Genomic DNA, 16681 nt, shown 5'->3' with positions numbered 1-16681 from the left:
ATTTCCAAACCAGACAGCCCTCCCCTAGCAGGTCTGCGCAGCAGAAATCATGCGGGACGCGAGCGCAGGCGCCTGAGAGGTAGTGGCGCAGTTACTTTTGGAAAGATCCAGAAGAACCGGGTCTGGTGCTGGGCGGATGGGGCGCTCGGGACCGCTGCACTCCCGCTGCTGGCCGGCAGAGGGCAGCCTGAGCCCACGAGCCGCATTGTCCTCGGCTCACCCCAGCCCTGCGGCTGTGTCCCGGGCCATGCGGCGCGCCTCTGCGCAGCCAGCTAGCTGCCCCCTCCCCCAGGAGCCTCTCCATCATCCGAGGGCCTAATAATTTACATTTAATTTGTTAGCGGTTTAATGTTTAATTTAAAAAACTGAATGATTCATTGCCATATTAATAAATAATAACATTTATTATTCTCCTAATGAGTGTCCAAAATACAAAAGCAATTACACGTCTTATGTATTCTCTCATAAACTGAGACAGCAGAGCGTTCATTACGGAATTCTGTTGGGGTCTTGACCCGCCTTCGTGCCTGGCTTTGCCCTGGGGCGGTCGGGGGAGTTGTCTACCTTTAAAGCAACTATCAGTTTGGCTCTGCTCTGGGTTCTCAGGACCTGGGGGCCCCAGGAGAACAGGCTCCTGCCTTCCAGAGGGTGCCCTGTCACACTGTACATTGTTTCTTTCTTCCACAGATATGCACTGGTCCCAGGCGCGGGGTGTGATTATGCTCCCTTCTCGGGTCGGGAAACTGAGTCTGGAGGGGGAGGCACTGAGAGGCAGAGCCATGAGCCCTGCTGTGCTCAGCTGGTTAATTCCAAGCACTGTTTTTTTTTTTTTTTGCTGGGTTCCAGAGCAAGCTGCCGCAAGCCCTGAACAGGACGGGGCGGGCGGGGGGGGGGGGGGGGAGCGGACCGGCGGGCGGGGAGGGGTGCGGCGGGAGGGCGGGGGTAGGGTCTGGACGAATCCCCAGCCAGCCAACGCCCTAGCTTGTTCCCTTCTCTGCTTCTTGTAGATGATGTGGAAGGTTAAAAAGAAATGGAGTAGTCAGCAAAGCGAGCTCAGCTGTAAGACTCCACCATCAGCTTTCCAGGGGCCGTAGGCGAGGCCAGGACTTTGGAAACAACAGGGAGAGGTCGGGGCTCTGGCTTTAGGGACCAGCTTTCGGGAGGGGCGGGGGCTGGTGGTGGAGCTACCTGCTTAGGTTGCAGGTAAGGAGGGTCAAAGACAGGCTTGCTCAGGTGTGCAACCCAGAATGCAATGTGGGTAATACTGGATACTATCGGGAAGAATCAAAAAACAGGATCCCTAGGGATGGCAGGAAGGTCAGGGCTCTTCCATCTGGGACATTTCCAAATCAATATCCAAAGAGCTTCCTCACCAAAGACATCCACAGGCAATTGTTCTCACCTTGACCTTTTCACTGTTTTTATTGACAATGTCTCCCACGCAATCTAGCCATTCTGAAAAACCCTGGTTACCCACAGCTGCATAGTATTCCACAGAGGCCTCCCTACGGGGTGGGGTGGACACTGGCTTCGGGCTATTGCCTGGCCATCCTAGCCAATGGTTTGGCTCTGCAGGAATCCTTGATTACCTCCTTAGCGTTGGTTCCTAGAAGTGAAGAACTGAGTCAGAGGGCAGGAGTGCCTGGGAGGTTCTGGCTTCCCATTCCTGTCACCCTGCCAGCCTGGGTGTACCCACACACTCTCAGAGCATGCCTGGCGGGGCCTGGCTCCTGCTGTGCCCTTGGCATACTTGGCAGGGCTGACATGATCTCCTGTACTTGCCCTTTTCAAGGTGCTGTTGTGTTCATCCTTGCCTGTGGTCACCCCAGGGTCCTAAAACACATACAGATAGGCCTACTCCCATTGTCCGAGGTCCATGGGGGTGGCATGCATTCAGCTCAGATTTTAGAGACAGTCTCTCCTGCAGGTTAAAGGTTAACCTTGTGCACACCAAGCAAGTGCTCTGGGCTGAGCTACAATCTCCAGGCCCACTGGAGTCTTGTGGATCTCAGGAATTGTGTTGGTTTGAATGAAAACATGTCCCCCATCATCTCAGGTATTTGAGCATTTGGTCCCCAGGTGGTGGCACTCTTTGGGAAGGTTATGTAACCTTTAGGGCATGGGACCTTGCTGGAGGAAGTATGTCACAGCAGTCAGGCTAGGAGAGTTTGTAGCCTTGCTCTGCTTCCCAGTTCCTTCTGCTTCTGGTGTGCTGGTGAGGTGTGATCGCTCAGCCTTCTCTTGCCATCTGCTACCATGGCTCCCCTGCCATTATGGATATCCTCTCTGGAACTGTAAATCCAAAGAAACTTTTCCTTTTTGTAAGTTGTCTTGGTCATGGTATTTTAGCTCAGCAACAAAAAGTAATCAATCCAGGTAAGTGTCCTCATGTTTCAGACAGTGGACAGGCTTAGTGACAGGACTCAAGGTGAGGCCACCCATCCATGAACATCTCCATATACCAGCTCACTCAGGACCCAGCTGCCAACTCAGCCACCCTACCATTTACCCAGGAACCCAGGCACCCAGACAAAGACCCAGTGACTCATCCATTCATTCAGGAGTCCATGCATGCATGCATTTACTCACTCACTCACCCACTTATGCAGTAAATGCGACTAAGGTTCATATGGAGCCACTCCAAACTCTGAACAGCCAAAGCAAGCTTGAACAAGAAGAGTAGAGCTGGAGGCCTGGAAGAGCCAGGACAGCATGGTGCTGGATACATAGCCTGATTTATATAACAAGACCAGCTCTCAAGATACATAGTGAGATCCTGTCTCAAAAAACAGCAATAACCAGTAAGCATATAGATCAATAGAACAGAACAGAGTCTAGAAAGGAATCCACATGTGTACTATTATCCCAAACTCCACAGAGATGCTGCAACATGCACTGAAGATACCCTCTTTGATAAATGGTGCTGGGGATACTGCATATCCATATGCAAAAGGCTGGAGCTCGACCTCTGTCACTTACTCTGTAAAAAGTGACCTCAAAATTCATCAAAGGCTGAAACCTCATATTGAACCTATGAACAGTTTTAGAAAACTTAGGGAAAAATGCTTGAAGACACTGATATAGGCAATGATGCTTCAGGATGAGTCTCTGAAAGCACAGACAAGACGAACAGATAGGAGGCAGGAGAGATGACTCAGCAGTTAAGAGTATGTACTGCCCTTGCAGAAGACCAGAGTTTGATTCCCAGCACCCATGTCCAGCAACCTACAACTGCCTGTACTCCAGCTCCCGGGGATCTGATGCCTTCTTCTGGTCTCCTTATGTAATTACACTCACATATGCACATACCCACACATCTGTAACTTAAAAAAAATTCTTAAAGGTAGATGAATAGGGTTAGATCAAATTGAGAAGCTTTTGTCTATCAAGGAAAACAATTATGGAGTGTGAAGCTATCCTCCAGAAAGGAAGGAAACGGTTTTTGTCAACTATTCACCTGAAAAAAAAGATTAATATCTAGAATATATGAACAGCTCAAGAGGAACTGAACAACAAAATGCAAATAATCTAGTTAACACTAGCAAATGATTTAAACAGGAATTTCTCAATTCAGACAGCCAACAGACCAACAAACTTACAAAAGCATGCTCAAAATCATTAGCTGCTGGGGAAACGCAAACTGAAACCACATGAAGAACTGTCTCACAAGAGTTTGTGTGGCTGAAATGCACAAGACAAAAAAAAATACAGTTTTGGTATAGTGGTCTATACCTGTAATCACAGGACTCAGGGAGCTGAGGCAGGAAGATGTCTGGTTTGAGTCCAGCCTGGGCTGAGTAATAAGACCCTGCTTCAAAAACAAAACAAAGGACCGAGAGTTGGCTAAGAGGTTAAGAGAGTGTACTGCTCTTCTGGGGGACCAAATTCGATTCCCAGCACCTCTGTCAGGTAGCTCACAACCACCCGCAACTCCAGTTCCAGGGGATCCAACCCTCTGGCTTCTGCAGGCATGCACACACAGGTGGCATGCACACGCACACACACACACACACACACACACACACACACACACACACACACACCCCTAAAAATAAAAGAAACCTTAGAGGAGCAAGTAAGAGGACTTAGTGCCTAAGGGAGGGTACCTGCTTTCAAGTCTGCTAACTTGAATTTGATCCCTGGATCCTATGTGGTGAAAGGAGAGACCCAACTTCCACACTTATGCCATGGAGTATGCGCTCACATGCACACACACAGTACACACCACAATAAACAAAAGAGAAAATGTAAAAAAAAAAATAGTTAAAAATAAAGCAAAACAAAACAGACGTGCTGGTGAGGATATAAAGAAAAGGGAACTCTTCTTCCAAAAGATTTGTTTTATTTTCATGTATGTGCCTGTGAGTATGTCTGAGCCCATGAGTGCTGTGCCCAAGGAGAAGGCATCAGATCCCCTGGAGCCTGAGTTACAGGTCATTGTGAGCTGCTGGATATGGGTGCTGGGAACTGAACTTCAGTTCTCTGTAAGAGCAGCAAGATCTCTTAGCTGCTGAGACATCTCTCCAGCCTCCCCAAAATGGAGTTCCTAAATGTTTTTGGTGGGAAGGTAAGCTACTACATTCCCTATGGAGACCAGTAAGGAATTTTCTCAAAAATCTATACATGGGTCTATCAGGTAATCCACAAATCCCATTTCTGAAAATGTAATAGAAATGAAAACATGTCAAGGAGATGGCTGTACATCCCATGCCTGTTGTGGCACTGTATGTGATGACCAAGATGTAGATCAGCCCAGATGCCCGCTGACAGATGAATGGATCAGAATAGATGCTGTCGACAAGGGCATGCAAGGAACGGCATCCTGTCGTTTCTAGCAAAATGGATGGAGTTAGATAGAGGCTATGAGCTGAAGTGAAATAAGTCAGACTACAGCAAGGCAAATGCTCTGTGTCCTTTCTTGTATGTGAAACTGAAAGAAAGCCAGAGTGCATGTGGAGTTGTGATTCTCAGAGGCTGGGAGGAGGAGGGGAGAGAGGTTAGAGGAGGTTGGATAAGAGGTACCCAAGCTTGGTCAGATAGCAAGAGTAGGGTCTAGTGCTGAACAGCATCACTAACCTACTATGGTGCAAAGAGCAGAGGGGAGGAGCTCAAAGCCTGGGAACAGAGGGAAGGAGGCAAAGGGAAGGAGAGGCTGATTACCATGACTTGATCACCGATATATTGTGTAAGGGTATCGAATCACCACCTGCCGAGTTGATCATATGATATATATGTCTGATTAATAATAACCTCTTCCAAACAAAAAGTCAATCAAAGACTTAAAAGCTATGGAAATACTAGAAGAAAATATGGTGTACATACACCATGACATTGAACTGGGAAAGGATTGTGGCGGCAAATGAAAAGTAGACACACGGGGCTGCGGCAAACCGAAAAGCTCCGGTACAGCAAAGGCAACGACCAGAAAGAGTACATACAGGAACTACTTGAAAACACACTCCTGGTAAGGGCTAATATCTCGGATTTACAAGGAGTTCAAACAAGTCAGTAAAAACCCACACAATCCAATTTAAAAACAAGCAAGAGCTCTCAATAGACATTGTCAAGAGAAGGTGTACATCTGTCCGACAGTCCACAAGAAATTGCTCGGTGCTATTAATTGTTAGGGAAATGCAAATCAGACTGTAAGGATGTAGCTCACTTCAATTAGACTGGCTACTAGCAAAAAGACAGCAAAGGCTTCTGGGGAGTAATATGGCAGATCGGATGCTGCCTTCTTGTGAGTGAGAAAGGGTGCAGACAACATTTAAGAGCAGACTCCATTCCAAAGAGAGGAAGAGTGAGGAGCATCAGAAGTCACAGAGGGTGACAGGACAGCTGAGCAGTCCAGAGAAACAGAAGGGTCACTGGAAGTAAGCGCGGCACAGGCCCTGACTGTGGAAGCTCCATCTGTATCAAGGATTCTCAGCCTGTGGGTTGTGACCCCTTTGGAGGTCACATATCAGGCATCCTGTAGATCAGATATTTACATTACATTATGATTCATAACAGTAGCATAAAAAATTTTATGGTTGGGGGGTTGGTCACCACAATATGAGGAACTACGCTAAAGGGTTGTAGCTTTGGGACGGTTGAGAACCACTGCTCTACATGGTCAGCCAGGCAAGCCCGCTGAAAAGAGATCGACAGTTCCACCTACAGGGTGAGCACACCATTCCTGTAAGACTCCATCAGGCTGGACGTTTTGGTGAGACTGTGACTCCTCTGTGACTGGTCAGCAGCTGGACAGAGACCCATTTGGGTGCTGTGGGGCACAGGTGACAGGAGCTTATTTAAGACCGACCCACCCTGAGGGTCTGATAATGACCCAGGCAGGTAGCCTGGGGCCCACTGCCACAGCTCTAGAGTGACATGATGAGAGAGTAGAGACTTAAAAAAAGGGCAACATTAGGACTGACATATGGTGGGTTGGAGAGATAGCTCAGTGGTGGAGAGCACTGGCTGCTCTTTCAGAGGACCATGTTTCAACTCCCAGCACCCACATGGCTACACACACCTGCTTGCAATTCCAGTTCCAGGGGATCTGACTCCCTTTTATGGTCTCTGTGGGCACTGTCTGCACATGGTGCATGGACACACATGCAAGTAAAACAGCCATACACACAACAACAGCAACAACAACAACAGCACATCACTCGAAGAAGCCAGGCGGCGGAGGAAGACTGGATGCCCTTCCTCACCATGACTTCATACACCGAATGAAGCATGCATGAGAAAAGCCCCGAGTATGCAAGTGTGGAAGGGGTGAGTGCTATGTGAACGTCCCGTAAAGGTCACACACCTCATGGCTCAGCACTTTTGGACGTCCTCAGTCCACTGGCGTACTCCCATCCTCAGGCGTGCTTTCTGTTTCTATTTCGAACCATTCATCTTCAGTCCAGTTTGTTGCCCTTGGACACAAGAAACTGGGGATTTCAACACATGTCCCTGGGACACTTGGCTGGGTGCCCTGGTACTCCAATCCATGCCTATTACATCAGGAAATAGCTATGAGAAGCAGTAGTGGGGAGGAGAAGGGCTGAATGCTGCTGGAATGTTTAGACAGCAGGAGGCTGGGCCTGGGCATTGAACGGTACAGTGGTCAGTGGCCTGGCCCTATGAGGCTAGGAGATGACCTCATCACCTGAAGTCAGTAGGTGACATCTGGATCTACCTTTCTGCTGCACAGTTTACAGGTGGGACTCAGAACTCTGAAGCTTCCTTAAGCACTGGACTTCTATGGCCTCATCCCTCCCCCAGAATGTTTAATGTTCTGTGGATTTAAAAGCATGGAGACTAAGTCTGAACAGCTTTCAGTGTTTCTTTTGCTTCCTCTACCCCTCAGCACACCCAGGGGATGTCCTTTGGTTAGCACATGGGCCACTCCAGTGTGAATGAACTGGTGGGTCTCAGGAGTGTGGCAGAATCTGTCTTGCCCACTGGCTGCAAAGCTAAGGACGGGTGACAGAGGCTCCTAGTGTTACCAGGCCCTGGAGGTCCTACTGCCTGGTGTTTCTCTGGGCAGGGTCTTGGAGAGGGCCAAATAAAACAAGAGAAAGAGACTGGTGGACAAGATGGTATTTAAGCCTGGGTTTGGGAAAATGGAGTAGAGTCTTTCATAGAAGAACATTTCCCATTTTCAGAAGAGGAAAGAACCTCTCAGGGGTGATGGATGGAAAATTTCTAGGCTTGGAGAAATTCTTTGTGGGATTTGTAGGGTAGAGACTTGGTATAGCTTTCTCTTTGAAATTGCACTTTAGACCAAGTTCTTGTTAACACACTCATTTTGCAAGTGAATAAAAAAGGTGTCAAGCAATGGAAAAAGGAATCATAAGCAATGATTGGGGAAGAGAAGGCGGGCCGACAAGGCTCCCTTTACGCTAGCGTCAGAGCCCAGCCAAAGAAAGGCTGGTCCTTTCTGGTATCGTGCAGTTTCTTCTTTATGAATTCATTTTTGTTCTCACTCTGTAACTTCCAGTCTGCTCTGCTACACTGGTATACAGAGAAAGAATGTTCCCAAAGCAAAGACAGCTCTGGAGGACACCTGACACCTGACTTTAGTCTGGGTTTAGTATCAGCCTAAATGAAGTTTGGTTTCCCCTCTCTGGGTGGTACTGGGAACCGAGTGCCCAAGAGTAGACTCCTCACTAAGAGGACTCCCCAAATAATGCTGGGAGAGCTATCCAAACCAACAGTGCCTCACATTGCAAACCAAGAAACACCAAAAAGACAAGGCCACCCAGCACCTCCAAAAGATCCTAACTCCTTGGTTCCTGAACACAAAGATACAGAAATGGTTGAAATGGTAGGTAAAGAATTCAGAAGTCTACTTACAAAAATGATCAGTGACTTCAAAGAGGAAACAAGCAGTTGATGAATGACACAGGACAAGCTCAGGATATGGGTAAGAAAGTCATGTAAGAGAGAAGATATTGGCAACAATGGGTAAGGAATTCAGCAGGGAAACTGAGGTTTTTGAAAAACACACTGAAAAGAAATATTGGAAACCAAAACATGATTAAATGAAAACCAGTAAAAATATCACCAGTAGATGATGCCATCAGGGGAGGAGAGAGAGCATAAAGAATGAAAGGCAAGTTTGAAAAAATATTGCCTGTCTATCTGTCTGTCTGTCTAGCTATCTAACTTTCTATTACCTAGAGAATAAAGTAAAAACTAAGCATGACCACAACTCACAGTAACTATGGGACGTGGTCAGAGACCAAACTGAAGTATTTGTGGAGTAGAAAAGGAGCTGAGATGAAATGATAGTGGAAATGGGAAAGAGGAGGGGCTCTTTAGGGAGGGGGGGTCAATACAGAGAAGGTCAGAGGAAGGTCTAGGGAAGTGACAGGGACACAGTTGATCAATGGGGAAAAGGGAAAATGGGGCTCTTTGGGGAAGGAGGGGGGTAAATGTAGGAGAAGAGGGAGGTAGATAAAATAACAATACGAATGGCTGAAAAGCCACAAGGAATCATGTTGACTATTTACCCCCCCCCCAAACCTATAATGCATGTAATTCAGTATATAAATATACATATCTAAGTTAAATGAATTTTTTTCATCTGGGCTTACGGAACTCCCTCCTAACAAGACATGAGAAGCTTTCTTTTGAATGTTGGCCAGGGTTGTCTAAGAGACTCCCAAAACATAGAGCCTCTTTTTGCTGCCCTTCATTACCCCCCAGAGGTAGAAGTAAGTCCCCTTTCCTGAAGACACCATGCACTTCAGAAACAGGGCCCAGAAACCCCTGGGCTGGAACTGACCTGAACGGCCCTCCCTGTGGACTAGTTTTCATAGCACCAGAAGGCACCATGTAGGCTTCCAAAGTGGGGAGGAGACCAAAAGTTCTACCTAGCCATGATGCCTGTGAAACTACATAAATGCCCAGTATGGAATGATAACCTACCGGGGACAGTAGCGGCATACACACTCTGGTGGTAATCAACAGCTGTAATTGGTTAAGATTGGCTCAATAAGAAGGAGAGCATTGATAACTACTGGAAACCTAGAAAACTACTCAGTGCTAGTGAAATCATGGTTATTGAAGGAGAATCTACAACCACTAACTTACTAAACCAGCATAATCCCTAACAACAGTCAATAGACATTTGTCCTTACACCCACAGAAGTGTACTCTTCACCCCTCATCAAGGAAACTTCTTTTTGTGACAGATGGAGACCACTGCAGATCATCACAATCAATCAATATGCAGAGTTGTGGAGCCCAGTCCCTGTGGATACACCTAAAAAACACCACCACACCTAAGGCTCAGTGAACACTGTGGAAGACAGAAAGACAGTAAGAGCCAGAGGATCAGGGACTTTGCTGTGGGATTGTGTCTCCTAGGAACAACAGAAGTGACACCCATAAAGTCTCACCAACGTGACTGCCCAAACGTGAGTGAACAAGGAAGACGCCAACAAACACATCAAACTGCACAGGGAAAAGCTCACAGGAACTCAACTCTACTCAGAGATCTATGGCAACAGAGGGAAGCTGGGAGCGGAAGTAGCCTTCTCCAGGGAAGAGCATACCAACTGGTTGTCTAGTGCCAAATGGTCAGCCCCCTAAACGCACAAGTAATGCATGGACTCAACAGGTTACATTAAAGGAATATATATGTATATACAGATATATGCATGCATTCAATAGCAATTGATTGAAAAAAAAGAGGCCACGGATTTGGAGAAGAATAGGAAGGGTTTACAGGGAGGAAAGGGAAGAGAGAAATGTAATTAAATTACAATCTCAAAAATAAACAAAAGAAAGTGCCACTCCCCCCAGAAACAAACAAACATGACCACAACTCACAACAAATTCGGGACATGATCAGGGACTAATCTGAAGACTCCATGGGGAAGAAAGAGAGCTCAGAGAAAAACCAAGGGTGGGACTGGGGAGATGGGTCAGTGAAAATGCCCACAAGTACGAGAACCTGAGTTTGGATCCTCAGAACCCATGGAAAAAACCATGTGACTAAGCACGGATTTGTAACCCCAGTGCCAAGAAGGGGCAGTGTGTACAGAGACAGGAAGATCCTGAAGCACATTGGTAAGCCACCCTAGATGACCTCTGACCTCTAGCATGCATACACACACACACACACACACACACACACACACACACACACACACACACACGAGAGCACGCACGCACGCACACACATACATACAGACACACACTCATATGACCTAAGGATGTAGAAAATCTACTCAATGAAAGTATAGCAGAAAATCCCAAAAGTCTAGGGAAAGAAATGGGCACCAAGGACTAGAGGCATTTAGAACTACAGATATGGCCAGAGGAAAAAAGTTCCATGACACATTGTAGTCAAAATGTTAAGACTGTAAAACATGGAAAAACAATAAAATCTGCAAAAGGAAAACACCAACTTGCTTACAAAGTTGAACCCATCAGAATAACATCAGACTTTTCAGCAGAGACCTTAAAAGCCAGGAAAAGCGTGGAATGATTTATTTCAAGGTCTGAAACAATAACTGTCGGCCAAGATTGTTATACCTAGCCAAGTTAGCCTCGAGAGTTGACATGGAAATATAGACATTTCAGGCGAAGCACAGGTTAGAGCAGTTTATGACCTCCAAGCCAAGAGTACAGGAGACACGTGAACGGATCCTACACAGAGAGAAGGAACAAGACTATTTCATTCATGCACAGAAGAGAATTTCATGAGAAGAATAAATGCACAAAGGATACCTAGGACAGAGTCAATATTGTCCAACCCTGTCAGCTAGTAAACCCTCACTCTGAACAGGGGACACAGATGATAAAAACAGGGAGGCCATGGCTCGGGGTGGGGGTGGGAGAGGCACTTAATGGTTGTGTTGTCAAACTGCATTCTGATATTCATGTTTCTGTCCACAGATGAGTTCTGGCCCAGTCTTTTTCAGAGAACCTTTTTACTACATCAGCTGGCAATTAATGCAGAAACCTATAACTGGCCAAGTGTAAGCCATAGTGGAGTGCTCACCCCTAAACGAGACAGTTCTGTTACCCCTTTCAAGGCCCAGGGAACATTGCAGAAGAGGGTGTGGGAAGATTGCAAGAGCTGGGGTTGGGGAGAAGTGCAGCAAAAAATGTCTTCAGGTCACGGAGGTCATGACACAGCTGAGGACCTCGACTCACTGTGGCTGTGGTTATTGTGTAAGATGAGCACAGACTTTCCTTTTGCTGCAGCCCTATTTCCAGGCTTCAGAAGAGGCTTGCCTCTTGTGGCCTCCACTGTGATAAAAAGAAGATCTGGTTGGACTCCAATGAGACCAATGAAATCACCAATGAACTCCTTCCAGCAGATCTGGAAGCTGATCAGAGATGGGCCCATCATCTGGAAGCCTGTGACTGTCCATTCCTGGGCTCGATGCCAGGCAAACACTTTGGCTCGATGGAAGGGCAGGCATGTGGGCATAGAGAAGCGGAAGGGTACTGCCAATGCTCGAATGGCCAAGAAGGTGACCTGGATGAGAAGGATGCAAATCCTGTGCTGGCTTCTCAGGAGAAACCATGAAGCTAAGAAGATTCACCGCCATATGTTTCACAGCCTGTACCTGAAGGTCAGAGGGAATGTATTCACAAACAGGCAGATCTTCAGGGAGCACATCCACAGGTTGAAGGCAGACAAGGCCTGCAAGAAGTTCCTGGCTGACCAGGCTGAGGCTCACAGGTCTAAGACCGAGGAAGCACGAAGGCTCCAGGAGGAGCATCTCCAAGCCAAGGAGGAGGAGATCATCAAGACTGTCCAAGGAGGAAGAGACCAAGAAATAAAGCTTCCCTCATGTCTGTGCATAGTGGCCTGACGTGGATCAGTCATTAAAATAAAACAAACCTTAAAATAATAATCATCATCATCATCATCATCATCATCATCATCATCACCATCATCATCCTGCAGAAGATTGGGCCCATCAGTATTTCCTCATGGATAGGAGAGGGGCTCACGAGACCCCCACCCCTCCCAGAGGACAACTGGAAATCAATGTTTGCTGGTGGCAGGGTGGGCAGGAATCATTTTCTTTGGTGGTAAAGCTACCAGTTAAGTTGTCTTTGCTCCACTGAATAGCTTCTCACCCATGCTTGGGCAACTAACTCTTACAGGCATGAAAGTAGGAGGTGGGATGTGTTGAGAAGATGGGTTAAAACAGAAGAGGGGGAGGAAACGGGGTGGGGATGGTGAGTGTGAATGATTAAATTCATTATATAAATGTCTGAAACTGCTAAACTATAAAAATTAAAAAGATCCCCCCCCAAAAAAAACCCAGGAAAAGAATTAACAAAATGACAGTAATCAGCCACCAATATCCCTAAATGTAAGCAGTGTTAACTACTCAAATAAAAGACCCAGACTGGCTGACTGTATGTTGTTAAAAGATTAGATCCCACTGCTGTTTTCCCAGCAATGCACTTTACTGGCCATGACATTAGAAGGCTAAGAGTGAGAAGATGGATGTCAATAAATCAAGCAAATAAATAACAGCTGAAAACAACAGATATATATATATATATATATATATATATATATATATATCTGATAAAGTAGACTTCAAAGTCAAAATTAGTCTAACTGTTCAGACATCTATTTCATAGAACAAACACTACTGGACATAGATAGTCAAGTCCAAAGCCAGTAATAGTAGATGACTTCAATACTCTGCTCATCAATAGATGGATCATTCAGACAAAAAAGGATGCTACAGAATTAAACATCACCACAGATAAAATGGACTTAACAGATATTTATCCAAAATATTGCATAACAGCTACAGAATGCATAATATTCTCAGAAGCCTATGAGATATTCTCTAAAACAGACCACATTTTACACCCTAAAACAAGTCTAACACATGAGAAAAAAGTCAAAATAATTTCTTATATCTTATTAGATTGTAGTGGAATAAAACTAGAGATGAATAGCAAGAAAAACAACAGGAGCTATGGAAATATATGGAGCTTGACCAAGACACCCTTGAGGGATTGATGGTCCATTGAAGAAATCAGGGAAGAGGTTAAAAATCCCCAGATCAAATAGAATGAAAGTAGAACTTTCCAGAACCTTTGGGATACAGGAAAGGTAGTTCTAAGGGGAATGTTTATAGTTCTGAGCGCCTGCATTAAAATAATAGAGACATTAAATGATGTAGTGACTCATCTTAAGATCTTAAAGATGCAAGAGCAAGCCAACTCTGCTAGTAAGTAGATGGAAAGAAATATGGGAAGAAATCAAAGGAAGGAGACGAAAAACAATACAAAGAATCAATAGAAGAAAAGTTGATTCGTTGACAGAGAAAATATGATTGGCAAGTCCTAGCCAAACTAACCCAAAGAAAGAGAAGACCTAAATTTGTAATATTAGCCATAAAGAGGGGATATTAAAATAGATAGCAATGAAATCCAGAAGATCTTAGAGAGTGTTTTGAAAATTTATATTCCAATAAATTGGAATCTCTAAAAGAGGTGAATATTTTCCTACCCACGTATGACCTGCTGAAACTGAAACAAGAGGATGTGAACAGTTTGAACAGATTTACTGGAGATGAAGAAACAAGATTGAAACAGTCATGAGTCCCCGAGAGAAGCTCAAGAGCAGGCAGATGCATGTTGGATCCTATCGATGTCTAAGGCAGAGCTAATGTCAGCACTCCTCAAGCTGTGCCCTCAAGGGAAAAGGCAAGCAGTGCGGCCAATGTCATCTTATAAAGCCACTATTATCTTGATGGCAAAGCTAAGTAAGAACATAAGACGTAAAGGAAACTATAGACCAATTTCCCTAACAAACGCAGATGAAAACATTCTCATGAAATACATGAAAACTGAACTCAACAGCACACTAAAAAGACAGTATATCATGATCAAGTTGGTTGTATTTCTGGCATGTGAGGATGGCTCAAAATGTGCAAACTAACAAAGGTAACTCAACCCAAAGATACAATGGCAGAAATGTATGAATTGTCTCAATGTATGTAGAAATTTCAACATCCCTTCATGATGAGAGACCTGAAGAAATTATGAACATCAAAATAATGAAGCTATCCAGGACAAAATTCTGCCCCAAGTAATGTGGAAAGATCAGAAGCAATCCTTCTAAAACCAGGATCTCTGCTCTCTCCACTCTCAACATAAAGACTAGAGTCTCAGCTAGAGCTATGGGCTGTATTAGTTACTTTTCTGCTTCCTGATAAAACACCATGACCAAAGCAACTTATAGAAGAAAGGCTTCTGTTTTGGGATATTTGATTGCACTGTGAAACCAGAGACTGTGTTAATAAAATCAACCTTGGATAGGAGGGTGGAGCCAGCAACTAGTTGACAGGAATTAGCCATAGAGTATGGAGGGCCCAGGGAGATAGAGAGATGCACAGGAAGGAGTGAGGAGGGACTTGGAGTTTCATGGTCTTTTTGGTTTAGGACGCCTGGAGAGGCGGTCTCTTGCTGGGTCTCTGGCCAAAAAGGAAAGTTAGCTGGTTGCTTCTTGGCCTCTCTGAGCTAGCAGGTTTTCACCCCAACATCTGACTCCCGAGTCCTTATTGGTAAATAGAATGGTAGAGACTTAGTTAAAAACTACATCTGGTGGCAACGATGGAGCTGGTGCTGGTGGAGCTGGAAATCCCACCAGACTCAAGCCTAAGTGGCAGGGTGCTGTGGGGCCACGGGGTCTCAGTAGATTCAGAGGTCACCCCAAACTCCATGCTCTGATGTGGTAAGAGCTTGATGAAGTTTGTATAGTAAGAGAACAAGAAGGTGATAAATCAAGGTGCTTTTCAAACACTTGGTGGAAACATAAGGTTGATGGGTTACAGCTGTTATTGTCTTGAGACACTGTATGGGGTGTTTAGTTGGCTGGGAAGTAGGGGTCTGTTTCTACAGTCTAGAGAATTTACCAAATGGTCACAAACACATTAGGTCACATACAGAGGGGAAACATAAATGTCGTTTAAAAAAGCTAAAGATGTCCCAAGATAACTTGGCTGTGGACTTGCAACATTCCAACCTCTCTAATTGACTTGTTAATTGGCTCTGCAGAAGGTTCAGTGGATGGTGAGGTTCCTATCAGGAATTTTCCTTCACAGTCCCCCAATGACCAAGCATCACATTTGTTCACAAAGAGCCCAGATATTAACTTTCTCTCACTGCTAGGAATGCCCATTCCCAGGATCTGATAGAGATGAGACTGAGTAGCAGGCAGGAGAGCAGTTTTCATGAGAGAGGGCCAGCTGACGAAGCCATTCAGAAAGGGACTTGTGGATCATATTATTATTATTATTATTATTACTATTATTATTATTATTTGTTTTTTTGAGACAGGGTTTCTCTGTGTAGTTTTGGTGCCTGGCCTGGATCTCTCTCTGTAGACCAGGCTGGCCTCGAACTCAGAGATCTGCCTGGCTCTGCCTCCTGAGAGCTGGGATTAAAGGCGTGTGCCACCATAGCCTGGCTGTGGATCATATTAAAATCCTCAAACCATCATTTTAGTTATCTGTAGTTGACCTAACATGTGACGTGAATAGGAGTTATACACCTGAAATGAAAACAGCCAAACACACTGTCTAGCCTAACAAGGGGCGTGGGTTCAGAGGAAGGAAACAGATAACTTAAACAATTTATATATTTATATATGCAAATATATTTAAAACTAGATTGAATTTCTTCCCTATTTTTTTTTCGAGACAGGGTTTTTCTGTGTAGCTTTGGAGCCTGTCCTGGAACTCACTCTGTAGCCCAGGCTGGCCTCGAACTCCCAGAGATTCGCCTGCCTCTGCCTCCCGAGTGCTGGGATTAAAGGTGTGCGCCACCACCACCCAGCTCCTATTTTTATAGTTATTTATACTCTATGAACTATTTTATTGATTTTTGGAGTATTTCAACAAATCTATTGTCTTCTAGTTTTTCCTTTTGGCCATGGTCTTATAGCTATAATCTTACATGGAGTGGCTAGCTTTAATTCTTAGGAAAGATTTTTTTATTTTTATTTTTATTTTTATTTTTGTTTTTTTGAGACAGGGTCTCACTATGTAGCCCTGGCTGTCCTGGAACTCACTCTGCAGACCAGGCTGACCTCGAACTCAGAAATCCTCCTGCCTCTGCCCCTGAGTGCTGGGATTAAGGGTGACTGCCACCACTGACAGCTAGGGAAGATTGATTTTTTTTTTTTTTTTTTTTTGGTTTT

General features: G+C 45.2%; 1 pseudogene; it reads left to right on the top strand.

The window, feature by feature from the left end:
* The window catches only part of LOC128110347 (60S ribosomal protein L19-like), a 93927-nt pseudogene extending 81642 nt beyond the window's left edge, over positions 1–12285 (top strand).
* The last annotated feature ends 4396 nt before the right edge of the window (positions 12286–16681 follow it).

Source organism: Peromyscus californicus, unplaced genomic scaffold (assembly GCF_007827085.1).
Source record: "Peromyscus californicus insignis strain IS unplaced genomic scaffold, ASM782708v3 Scaffold_15__1_contigs__length_86483966, whole genome shotgun sequence".
NCBI classification, from domain to species: Eukaryota; Metazoa; Chordata; class Mammalia; order Rodentia; family Cricetidae; genus Peromyscus; species Peromyscus californicus.
The sequence above is the reverse complement of the archived record's forward strand: the minus strand, read 5'-3'. Positions and strand labels throughout refer to the sequence as shown.